The sequence below is a fragment of the Ranitomeya variabilis genome, chromosome 2 (assembly GCF_051348905.1).
Source record: "Ranitomeya variabilis isolate aRanVar5 chromosome 2, aRanVar5.hap1, whole genome shotgun sequence".
Taxonomy (NCBI): domain Eukaryota; kingdom Metazoa; phylum Chordata; class Amphibia; order Anura; family Dendrobatidae; genus Ranitomeya; species Ranitomeya variabilis.
This window is the reverse complement of record NC_135233.1, coordinates 444,571,545-444,585,069: the sequence shown is the minus strand read 5'-3', so window position 1 is coordinate 444,585,069 and position 13,525 is coordinate 444,571,545. Positions and strand designations below refer to the sequence as shown.

At 44.7% G+C, this 13,525-nt stretch overlaps 1 long non-coding RNA gene across 4 annotated transcripts in view; it reads right to left on the bottom strand.

Annotated features, from left to right (window-relative positions):
* The window catches only part of LOC143806536 (uncharacterized), a 273,894-nt gene that overhangs the window by 220,375 nt on the left and 39,994 nt on the right, over positions 1-13,525 (bottom strand). The gene's annotated exons all lie outside the window — the stretch shown is intronic.

Genomic DNA, 13,525 nt, shown 5'->3' with positions numbered 1-13,525 from the left:
AAAAAAACAGACACTTATCTTAGCTGAATTGACAGCAGGGCATGAGGAGCCAGACAGAGATGCAATCCCTCCAAGAACAATGGACAACTGGCAAGGACTAATGGATCCTGCACACCTAAATACCTAGTAGAGCTGCAATCAGCAGAAACACCTGCCCTGGATTACAACCCAGAGACATCTGCACTACCACCAACAACCACCGGAGGGAGCCCAAGAACAGAATTCACAACAGTCTTCCATACAAAATAGGTCCCACAGTTCTCCATACAGAATATTGGGCCCCACATAGCCCTCCATACAAAAAAAATAGGCCCCACATAGTCCTCCATACAGAATAATGTGCTCCACATAGTCCTCCAAACAGAATAATGGGCCCCCATATAGTCCTCAATACAAAATAATGGGCCTCACATATTCCTCTATACAAAGTAATGGACCCCACATAGTCCTGCATGCACAATAATGGGCCCCATATAGTCCTCCATGCAGTGTAATGGCCCCACATAGCCCTTCATACAGGAGCCCTATATAGTCCTCCATGCAGTATAATGGTCCCACGTAGGCCTCCATACAGAATACATTGGCCACACTGTTGGCCAAATTTGGCCCACGGGCCAGAGTTTGACACGTGTGTCTTAAAGCCTTAATTTTTTCTTTTAACTTTGTGTTTATTTTTTTCTATTACCGTATATTATCTTATTTAATTTTTTTCACTTATTTTATATTTTTTTCGGAAATTTGATTTTTTTTTTTTTTTTACTGTATTATGTTTTGGGGGTCTTTTTACTTTATTATTATTATTATTATTATTATTATTATTATTATTTTTACTTTTCATGTAGTCTTTTTAGTTGTATTCCCCTAATGTAAAAAGAGATGGCATAATGCTATAATATGCAAACACTTTATATTCTGCAGGGGCCAGCCTATAGAATCATCCTTCTCTCCTTCCCTCCTGATCATTCAGTATAGGAGCAGCTGCACGGTGCCCACTTCATTGTTTTTCCCTGCACGGGAAACACATTTTTGTACATTTAGTCTGCAGTATTTTATTGGTTTTAAAACGTTTTCTATATTCAGTTTGTAGTTATTTTTTTACCTTGTTTTATACATTTTAACAAAACTATTTTAACCCCTTAACCCCCGCAGCTTTTTTTTTCTTTTTCATTTTGGTTTTTTTGCTCCCCTTCTTTCCAGAGCCATAACTTTTTTATTTTTCCGTCAATACGGCCATGTTAGTGCTTGTTTTTCGAGTGACGAGTTGTACTTTTGAACGACACCATTGATTTTACCATGTTGTGTACTCGAAAACAGGAAACAAATTCCAAGTGCGGTTAAATTGCAAAAAAAGTGCAGTCCCACACATGTTTTTTGATTGGCTGTTTTGCTAGGTTCTCTAAATGCTAAAACTGACTTGCCATTATAATTCTACAGGTAATTACGAGTTCATAGACACCAAATGTCTAGGTTTTCTTTTATCTAAGTGGTGAGAAAAAAATTCCAAACTTTGCTAAAAAAAAAAAAAAGGAGGAATTTTCCTTTACCCGTGGCGTCTCCATTTTTCGTAATCTGGGGTTGGGTGAGGGCTTATTTTTTGCGTGCTGAGCTGACGTTTTTAAGGATACAACTTTTCTGCAGATATGTTATTTGATCGCCCGTTAATGCATTTTAATGTAATGTCTCGGCCACCAAAAAAAACGTAACTCTGGCGTTTTGACTTTTTTTCTCGCTACGCCGTTTAGCGATCAGGTTAATCCATTTTTTTATTGATAGATCGGGAGATTCTGAAAGCAGCGATACCAATGTGTAGGTTTGATTTTTTTTTTATTGTTTTATTTTGATTGGGGTGAAAGGGGGGTGATTTGAACTTAAAAAAAAAAACAACATTATTTTTAAAAACATCTTTTTTTTACTTTTGGCAAGCTTCAATAGCCTCCATGAGAGGTTAGAAGCTGCCATAACTCAATTGCCTCTGCTACATAGAGAATCTGTCAGCAGATTTTTTTTCTACTTCATCTGAGAGCAGCCTGATGTAGGCGAAGAGAAGCTGAATCCAATGATGTATCACTTAATTTATTGGGTGCAGCGATTCTGACACAGAATTTTTAGATTTAGAATGAAGCAAAGATGAGAAAGCTAACTCCACCCACACCAGGATTTCTGTGTACAAAGTCCATAGACAGCGAGCTGCTTATCACAGGGGGAGGGGGCGTTGCCGGACTAATGTAGCCCGGCAATGGTAATCTCTTAGTGAGAAACCCTTCAGTTAGAAACCAACAGCATGCATTTTGACACAGTGACACATCCCTGAATTCTGTGTTTAAGCCTCTATCTCCTGATATCTTCAGATTACATAGCACAAACCTGCTGACAGATACCCTTTAAGACCAGTCAAAAATATACCACCCCTGAGTAGGAACATACTAGAGGACCGAGTCTAATGAGCGCAAAATTTAGTGAAGTGACCTTTTTCAGCTTACAAGAAGATGCTTGTTTAAAAATTTTTCTTTTAGATTTTATAGATTTATGATTATGTATTTACACTTTTGAGATATATATATATCTACTATATAATTGTCTAAGGGTCACTTCCGTCTGTCCTTCTGTCTGTCACGGATATTCATTGGTCGCGGCCTCTGTGTCATGGAAATCCAAGTCGCTGATTGGTCGCGGCAAAACGGCCACGACCAATCAGCGACGGGCACAGTGCGGCGGCAAAATGGCTGCTCCTTACTCCCCGCAGTCAGTGTCCCCTCCATACTCCCCTCCAGTCAGCGCTCACACAGGGTTAATGGCAGCGGTAACGGACCACGTTATGCCGCGGGTAACGCACTCCGTTACCACTGCTATTAACCCTGTGTGACCAACTTTTTACTATTGATGCTGCCTATGCGGCATCAATAGTTAAAAGATCTAATGTTAAAAAAAAATAAAAAATCGTTACATACTCACCGTCCATCGGCAACTCGGATCCAGAACCGGCCTTTCCCGCTCCTTGCGACGCTCCGGTGACCGCTCCATGCATTGCAGTCTCGCGAGATGATGATGTAGCGGTCTCGCGAGACCGCTACATCATCTCGCGAGACCGCAATGCACTCTTGGGACCGGAGCGCGCGAGGAGCGTTGGTAACCGCTTCGCCTGGATCCGGGGCCAACGGAAGGTGTGTATATAACTATTTTTTATTTTAATTCTTTTTTTTTTTAACAGGGATATGATGCCCACATTGCTATATACTGCGTGGGCTATGCAATATACAACGTGGGCTGTGCAATGTACTGCGTGGGCTGTGCAATATACTATGTGGGCTGTGCTACATAATACGTGGGCTGTGCTATATAATACGTGGGCTGTGCAATATAATACGTGGGCTGTGCAATATACTGAGTGGGCTGTGCAATATAATACGTGGGCTGTGCAATATATTACGTGGCTGTGCAATATACTACGTGGGCTGTGCAATGTACTGCGTGGGCTGTGCAATATACTGCGTGGGCTGTGCAATATACTGCATGGGCTGTGCAATATAATAAGTGGGCTGTGCAATATACTACGTGGGCTGCTATATACTACGTGGGCTGTGCAATGTACTACGTGGGCTGTGCATTGTACTACGTGGGCTGTGCTATATACTGCGTGGGCTGTGCTATATACTACGTGGGCTGTGCAATATACTACGTGGGCTGTGCAATATACTACGTGGACTGTGCAATATACTACATGGGCTGCTATATACTACGTGACTATGCAATATACTACGTGGCTGTGCAATATACTACGTGGGCTGTGCAATATACTACATGGGCTGTGCAATATACTACGTGGGCTGTGCAATGTACTATGTGGCTGTGCTATATACTACGTGGGCTGTGCAATATACTACGTGGGCTGTGCTATACACTACGTGGGCTGTGCTATACACTACGTGGCCTGTGTTATACACTACGTGGCCTGTGTTATACACTACGTGGGTTGTGTTATACACTACGTGAGCTGTGTTATACACTACGTGGCCTATGCTATATACTGTGTGCGTGGGCTGTTATATACTAAGTGGCTGTGTTATATGCTATGTGGGCTTTTATACACTCTGTGGGCTGTGCTATATACTACGTGGCTGTGCTATATACTCCGTGGGATGTGCTATATAATACGTGGGCTGTGCTATATAATACGTGGGCTGTGCTATATAATACGTGGGCTGTGCAATATACTGAGTGGGCTGTGCAATATAATACGTGGGCTGTGCAATATATTACGTGGCTGTGCAATATACTACGTGGGCTGTGCAATGTACTGCGTGGGCTGTGCAATATACTGCATGGGCTGTGCAATATAATAAGTGGGCTGTGCAATATAATAAGTGGGCTGTGCAATATACTACGTGGGCTGCTATATACTACGTGGGCTGTGCAATGTACTACGTGGGCTGTGCAATGTACTACGTGGGCTGTGCTATATACTGCATGGGCTGTGCTATATACTGCGTGGGCTGTGCAATATACTACGTGGGCTGTGCAATATACTACGTGGGCTGTGCAATATACTACGTGGGCTGTGCAATATACTACGTGGACTGTGCAATATACTACATGGGCTGCTATATACTACGTGGCTGTGCAATATACTACATGGCTGTGCAATATACTACGTGGGCTGTGCAATATACTACATGGGCTGTGCAATATACTACGTGGGCTGTGCAATGTACTATGTGGCTGTGCTATATACTACGTGGGCTGTGCAATATACTACGTGGGCTGTGCAATATACTACGTGGGCTGTGCTATACACTACGTGGGCTGTGCTATACACTACGTGGGCTGTGCTATACACTACGTGGCCTGTGTTATACACTACGTGGCCTGTGTTATACACTACGTGGGTTGTGTTATACACTACGTGAGCTGTGTTATACACTACGTGGCCTATGCTATATACTGTGTGCGTGGGCTGTTATATACTAAGTGGCTGTGTTATATGCTATGTGGGCTTTTATACACTCTGTGGGCTGTGCTATATACTACGTGGCTGTGCTATATACTCCGTGGGCTGTGCTATATACTACGTGGCTGTGCTATATACTACGTGGCTGTGCTATATACTACATGGCTGTGCTATTTACTACATGGCCGGCCACGAACAATCAGCGACAGGCGCAATCCTGTGTATTCAATGTATTATTCTAAAATCTTCATAAATAAACTACATACATATTCTAGAATACCCGATGCGTTAGAATCGGGCTACCATCTAGTATATATATATATATATATATATATATATATATATATATATATATATATATATATACATACATACACATACGTACACACATTCTGTATATTGAGTCCGCAGTATTTTAATTTTTGCACTTTTTTTTATACACTTTCACAAACCTATTTTAATTTTTGTGCATTTATTTTACTGCAGTATTTTACCCCAAGCGCTTTATATATCCTTTCCATTTTGTAGCCGGAGCCTTAATTGTTTATCATATTCTTCTTATAATATGATGAAAGTAATTTCTGCTCAGACAACTTAATTCTCGTACATTAAAATCGATGTTGCGTACACAAAAAGACTTAGATTTTAATTGGAAAAAAAAAAAAAGATTAAGGTTAAATGACTGCACTTTTTGGAAATAAATTGAGGACTTCAGTGCTGAGCAAACACAGAGTGGAAGTTCTGTAACCTGGTAGTGTAATCTCAGATGATTTACATTTACATTGTAATGGCGGAATTTAATAAGAATGGTTTTATTGAGTCGACACTGAAAAAAAAAAAAAAAAGAAAAGGAAAGAATAAAAATAAATTGAGTTTAGGGGAAAAGTGCTAATTCAGCATCTGGAATACATGGAAAATACCTTGAAGTAATAAAGTGTTACTATTACAAGAATCAAAAAAATGAAAATACTCAGGAATTAGATTATGGGAGCTGCTGAGTGATAGGGAAGGCGTACAATGGATACTACAGAGGAGCCTGGTATTACAGGGGTGGGGATTTAGGGTCTATGCACATGGCGGAGCTACTTGCATAGGACAGTGCTGAGTTGTACTTGGAGCCCCTGAGCGTTTATATTATGGAGTCATCATGGACAGTTATCCACATTCTGCCGTGGAAGCAATAAATGATTTCTTCTTTATTGGCACAAGAAGACCAGCTTTAAAAAAAACAAAAAACATGATTTTAAGATACTCTGTCAGGAGATGTTTATTTATATGTCCAAACTTTGCCATCCAGTAGTTGTAATGAAGGTAGCAGTTTGATTAATAGGCTGAGCTCTGTCTGCTCCAATATAAAAAATGCTATCAAACCATGGAGAAAGGGACGAGAAGACTGAAACTTGACTGTTCCTTCATCTCCCACCTAACTGGAAGCCAGTCAATAATATAGCAGTGACCAAAGGTTCCTTCCTGGTTCATTATGGATAAATCCATCGTGGTGCAGGTGTATGGAGCAAGCTCAGCAGCTGAGTCCGCTCCACAAAGGGTAGGTGCATGCTGCATTAAACAGCAGGCACTTGCTTCTGAAAGAAGTGATCAGAGCTAGGTCCGGTTACTGCACATAATCTCTATATTTGGCTCCCTCCTTATTCGGCAAGCTATTGCGGTTACCGAACAAGCTGCCACGGGAAACGGGATACCTGGATCGCTCCGGCTGATCAGCTGTTTGGCTCCGCAGCTGCATGTGTCGCGACTGTGTGACAGTAACAACGCATGCATGGAGAGCCTGTGTGTTGTGACAGTGAAACAAACGCAAAAAAAACCCACTTCCACTTCAGACGGTTCATGACGCTGATACAGTTTGATACTGTTGTATATCCAAGAGCCCACCACTCTCCATCCTGTGGGCCGCAGGCTGCTGTAGACCCATGGACGGCAATGTCCTGGCACAGGCGGCTCAGTGACATTATTATTATTATTTATTGTTATAGCGCCATTTATTCCATGGCGCTTTACATGTGAGGAGGGGTATACATAATAAAAACAAGTACAATAATCTTAAACAATACAAGTCATAACTGGTACAGGTGGAGTGAGGACCCTGCCTGCGAAGGCTCACAATCTACAAGGGATGGGTGAGAATACAGTAGGTGAGGATAGAGCTGGTCATGCAGCGGTTTGGTTGATCGGTGGTTACTGCAGGTTGTAGGCTTGTCGGAAGAGGTGGGTCTTCAGGTTCTTTTTGAAGATTTCGATGGTAGGCGAGAGTCTGATGTGTTGTGGTAGAGGGTTCCAGAGTAGGGGTGATACGCGAGAGAAATCTTGTATGCGATTGTGGGAAGAGGAGATAAGAGGGGAGTAGAGAAGGAGATCTTGTGAGGATCGGAGGTTGCGTGTAGGTAAGTACCGGGAGACGAGGTCACAGATGTATGGAGGAGACAGGTTGTGGATGGCTTTGTACGTCATGGTTAGGGTTTTGTACTGTAGTCTCTGGGCAATGGGGAGCCAGTGAAGGGATTGACAGAGGGGAGAGGCAGGGGAATAGCGGGGGGACAGGTGGATTAGTCGGGCAGCAGAGTTTAGAATAGATTGGAGGGGTGCGAGAGTGTTCGAGGGGAGGCCACAGAGCAGGAGGTTGCAGTAGTCAAGGCGAGAGATGATGAGGGCATGGACTAGGGTTTTTGCAGATTCTTGGTTGAGGAATGAACGGATTCGTGAAATATTTTTGAGTTGAAGTCGGCAGGAAGTGGAAAGGGCTTGGATATGTGGTTTGAAGGAGAGATTAGCGTCAAGGATTACCCCGAGGCAGCGAGCTTGTGGGACTGGGGAGAGTGGGCAGCCATTTACTGTAATGGTTAGGTTCGTTGGGGGGGTCGCGTGAGATGGGGGAAAGATGATGAGTTCTGTTTTGTCCATGTTAAGTTTCAGAAATCTAGCGGAGAAGAAAGATGAAATAGTGGACAGACATTGAGGGATTCTGGGTTAGTAGTGAGGTGATATCTGGTCCTGAGATGTAGATCTGTGTGTCATCAGCATAGAGGTGATACTGGAAGCCATGAGATTCTATGAGCTGTCCCAGGCCAAAGGTGTAAATGGAGAAGAGCAGGGGCCCAAGGACTGAACCTTGTGGGACTCCGACAGATAGGGGGCGAGGTGAGGAGGTGGTGTGTGAGTGGGAGACGCTGAATGTCCGGTCTGTTAGGTATGATGAGATCCAGGATAGGGCCAAGTCTGTGATGCCAAGGGATGAGAGGATCTGTAATAATAGGGAATGGTCCACTGTGTCAAAGGCAGCCGACAGGTCGAGGAGGAGGAGAACAGAGTAGTGTCGCTTGCTCTTGGCGGTTAAGAGGTCGTTGGTGACCTTAGTTAGGGCAGTTTCAGTGGAATGGTGTGACCGGAAGCCAGATTGTAAGCGGTCAAAGAGGGAGCAAGAAGAGAGATGGGAAGACAGTTCAAGGTAGACGTGTTGTTCCAGTAGTTTGGAGGCATAAGGGAGAAGTGATATAGGGCGATAGCTAGATACAGAGGATGGGTCAAGAGAGGGCTTTTTGAGGATAGGTGTGATGGAGGCATGTTTAAAGCTTGAGGGGAAAACACCAGTTGTTAGTGATAGGTTGAAGAGATGGGTTAGGGTTGGGATGAAGACTGTGGTGAGGTTTGGGATGAGGTGGGATGGGAGCGGGTCAAGCGCACAGGTGGTGAGATGCGATCTTGAGAGTAGAGTGGAGAGTTGATCTTCTGTAATGGTGGAGAAGTTGGTTTTGGAGGTGGAGGGCAGGGAAGTCGGGAGGAAGGGCTCTGGGGCTTGTTGACCAAAACTGTCTCTGATGCTATTAATCTTCTGCTTGAAGAATGAGGCAAAGTCTTCAGCGGAGATAAGTGGGGAGGGAGGAGGTGCTGGGGGACGGAGGAGAGAATTGAAGGTGTTAAATAACTGTTTTGGGTTGTGAGACAGGGAGGATATGAGAGATGAGAAGTAGGTTTGTTTAGCTGTGGCGAGTGTGGTCTTGAAAGTAGTGAGGGACTGTTTGAATGCGATAAAGTGGTCGTTGGAGTGGGATCTTTTCCATCTGCGCTCAGCAGCCCTGGAAGCTCGCCTCAGTTCTTTGGTCAGGCTGGTGTGCCAGGGCTGTCTGTTGATTTTGCGAGCTTTGGTATGTGTAAGTGGGGCAGCAGATTCCAAAGCTACAGCTATTGTGGTGTTATATAGAGCGGCAGCGTCATCCGCATTGTGTATGGAACTTATGTCTGTGAGAGGGAGGAGGGATTCCGAGAATAAATGTAGGTCAAGATGTTTAAGATTTCTGCGAGGATGTGAAAGTTTGTGGGGTGGGGATTGTAGACATGGAGTGGAGAGAGATGAGAATGTGAGAAGGTTGTGGTCAGAGAGTGGAAGAGGTGAGTTAGAGAGGTTAGATAGGGAGCAGAGGCGGGTGAAGATGAGGTCCAGTTTGTGACCATCTTTGTGAGTGGCTGCAGAAGACCATTGAGTGAGGCCAAAGGAGGAAGTGAGAGATAGAAGTTTAGTGGCAGCTGAGAGGGAAGTGTCAATGGGGATGTTGAAATCGCCCATGATGATAGTGGGGATGTCCGCAGAAAGGAAATGAAGTAGCCAGGTGGTGAAGTGGTCAAAGAAGGTGGTGGCTGGCCCTGGGGGGCGGTAAATGGCAGCCAGTTGGAGGTTGGAGGGGGAGTAGATGCGCACAGAGTGCAACTCAAAAGAAGGGAGGGTAACAGAAGGTGGCAGTGGGATTGGGGTGAAGGAGCAGTTATCTGACAGGAGAAAACCAACTCCTCCGCCATGCTTGCTGCTGGGGCGGGGTGTGTGAGAAAGGTGGAAGCCACCGTAAGAGAGTGCAGCAGGGGAGGCTGTGTCAGAAGGGGTGAGCCAGGTTTTGGTGATGGCGAGGAAGGAAAGTTTGGTAGTAACAAAAAGATCATGGATGTAGGAAAGCTTGTTACAGACAGAGCGAGCATTCCACAGAGCTCCTGTTAGTGGGACTGGGGAAGCGGGGGCTGGGCGAATGGGTATAAGGTTAGAGAGGTTACGGAAGTTTGTGATGGAGCGTGGGTGGGAGGTAGAAATGACTGTGGGAATATGGTGAGGAGGACCAGGATTTGGAGAGATATCACCAGCAGTGAGAAGGAGCAGAGATAGTGTTAGCAGGTGGGAGCAGGAGAGGGCGTGAGGGGGCTGCCTGTGCTTTGAGACAGAGGATTGTATGCTAAGGAACAGTTCTGAGGAGGAGGTGAGATGGATGGGGAGGATTGAAGAGGAGATGAACAGTTCCTTACTTGGTGTGGGGATTGGGGGAGGTAGCAGAAAGTGAAAGATTATAGGGGTGAAAGTGAAAACAAACAGAAACATTGTTTGCAGTGACTGACCAGTTACCTTCAGTTCCCTTCAGGTTCAATTCAGGTTTTAATTCTAATGTAATCCACACTTTTAGAACACACTTCTAGAAATCACACTGCAGACTAAGTCATGCAGACTACATGTACAGTGCTGCCTGTGCTGGCCGCTCTGTGTGCAGGGAGAAGATTTGCTCAGATTAGGCGAGTATCAACTTTATTTTTTTGCAGGGGCTGGAACAATAGTGTAGTTACTTACCGATAACGGTATTTCTCAGAGCCCATGACAGCACTACCAGAGAGAGGGAATCCGCCCTTCAGGGACAGGAAACCTACAGGATAAAAAGGGCGGTACCTCTCTCCTGCGTCAGTTTGGTTTACAGAGCATCAGAGGTCCTCCAGGTTAGTGACAACAGGAAATATACATTTTTAGCAAAATACTTATGAAGATTACACCGTGTCTAAATCAAACACACACTTCGTATAATAAGGTGCTCACCGCACACGTGATAAGGGGGGGAATAAGCAGGTGCTGTCATGGGCTCTGAGAAATACCGTTACCGGTAAGTAACTACACTATTCTCAGTCGCCCATGACAGCACTACCAGAGAGAATTGCAGAGATTATTGCTTTAGGGAAGGACCACAGCCTGCAGAACCCTTCTTCCGAAGGTTAAGTCAGACGAAGAGGCGAGGTCTAAGCGATAGTGCCTAAAGAAGGTGTTGACCAGGTGGCCGCCTTACAGATTTTATCTATTGGTACCTCTGACCTTTCGGCCCAGGAGGTCGCCATAGCCCTTGTAGAGTGTGCCTTGAGCGCTTCAGGCACTGCGTTTCCCGTGGATGAGTATGCCAGGGTTATCGCATCAGTTACCCAGCGAGCTATAGTGCTTTTGGAGGCTTTGAGTCCTTTTCTAGGTCCCTGAAAACAGACAAAGAGACCCTTCCTTCCTACACTGTCGGGAGGATTCTAGGTAATGTACTAGACACCTTCTCACATCTAATGTGTGGAATTTTTCCTCTTTTTGATTTTTCGGGTTTGGGCAGAAGGAAGGAAGGATTATTTCCTGGGACCTATGGAAATTGGAAGCAACTTTGGGTAGATAAGCGGGGTCTGTTTTCAATATTACCCTATCCTCCATGATTTGCGTGAAGGATTCGCAGATAGAGCCTGGAGGTCACTAATTCTACGGGCAGACGTTAGGGCTGTAAGAAGGGCCGTTTTGAGAGATAAGATTTTAAGTGGTATCGAATCTATGGGCTCAAACGGGGGTTCTGTCAGAGCTGATAATACTAAATTTAAGTCCCAGGATGGAGGACTTTTGATTTTTATGGGCCTAGAACGTACAGCAGCTTTAATGAACCTTGTTACCCATGGGTAAGTGGCAATATTATGATTGTATAACACCCCTAAGGCCGCTACCTGCACTTTTAAGGTGCTCACTGAGAGGCCCATATCTAAGCCTTTCTGTAGAAACTCCAATATTTTGACCACTGGGACCCTATCTTGAAGTTTTACCCCATCTTGAAGTTTTACCCCGGAGGTGGACAGAAACTTTTTCCAGGTTTTACCGTAGATTTTAGTTGTTACTGTCTTTCTACTTTTTAATAGTGTGGACACTAAATTATCTGAGAAGCCCTTTGCCCTTAGCAGTGACCTCTCAAGTTCCACGCTGTCAAGTGGAGATTTACTGCCTGAGGGTGGAGCACCGGTCCCTGTGATAAGATGTCCGGAAGGTCTGGGAGAACCCAGGGATCTGTGACCGATAGGATTCTCAGCCAGGAAAACCAGGCCCTTTTGGGCCAGAAGGGGGCTATTAGGATGATTCTTGTCCTGTCCTGTCTTATCTTCCGCAGAACTGCCGGGATAAGTATATGAGGGGGAAAGGCATATGCAAGACCCTGAGTCCAGGGAATCGAGAATGCATCCAGTGCCCGGGGGTTCCCTCTGGGGTCCAGAGAGCAAAATTCCTTTACTTTCCTGTTTTCTATACTGGCAAAAAGGTCTATTACCGGAACCCCCCAGATTTTGGTAATCTAATCGAAGATGCTTTGGTTCAGAGCCCATTCCCCCTGTTTTAGCTGGGTACTTAAGAAGTCTGCTTTTTGGTTCTCTACGCCATTTATATGTAACGCCGAGAGGGATAGGAAGTGGTCTTCGGCTAAGGTGAAGATTTGGGAAGTGGTCTTTATTAGGGCATGGGAGCTGGTCCCTCCCTTGGTGGTTCAGGTAGGCTACTACTACCTGATTGTCCGAAAAAACCCGGACATGATGCCCCCGCAGGTTGGAAAAAAAAAATGACAGAGCATGGCTCACTGCGCAAAGTTCTTTTTGATTTGAGGATACCTCGTATTCTTCTTGATCTGTCCAGACCCCCTGAGTAATACTGTTTTCCAGGTGAGCTCCCCACCCCGTGGGACTGGCATCTGTGGTAACTACTCGATGTATATCTATCACCCATGGAACTCCCTTTGATAGATTGTTGGAATCTAACCACCAGACTAGGGAACGAATAGTGTCTGAACTTAGAGTCATGCGACCCTCTAAGTGTCCCTTCAGTGTAACCTGATTCCTCAGAATATCCCACTGGAGGTCTCTCGTGTGGATTTGAGCCCACTGTATTGCTGGGAGACAAGCAGAAAGGGACCCCAGCAGTGACATCGCTTCTCTCAGGGTCATGTGAGGGTTTGAGCGAGCTCTGGACACAATACTCGATAATTTTTGTTTCTTCTGGTCTGGAAGACGACATTCCTGTAAAACCGAGTCCAAAGTTAGGCCCAAAAACTCTTGAACCCTGGTCGGTTCCAGTTTTGATTTTTGGAGATTTAGGAGCCAACCCAATTCCGTTAGAGTTTTTATTACTCTGTTGCATTGTTGGCGACAGTGTTGGGCTGAGTTGCTGACAATTAGGAAGTCGTCGAGATATGGTAATATAAGAATGTCTTTTTCCCTTATGTGGGCCATCATTTCCGCTACCAACTTGGTAAATATACGGGGCGCTACTGAAATGCCAAATGGAAGGGCCTTGTATTGGTATTCTCTTACTTCTCCCTCCATGACTACTGCTAGTCTGAGGTATTTTTGTGAGTTTTGTGGATGGGAACGTGATAGTGTTGGATCTCAGCGACGCGCACTATCATGAAACAATTTGGAAACAGGTTTTTCATTGTTGATTTTATTGATTCCATTTTGAAGGTTTGATTCTTTAAATAACTGTTTAATTTC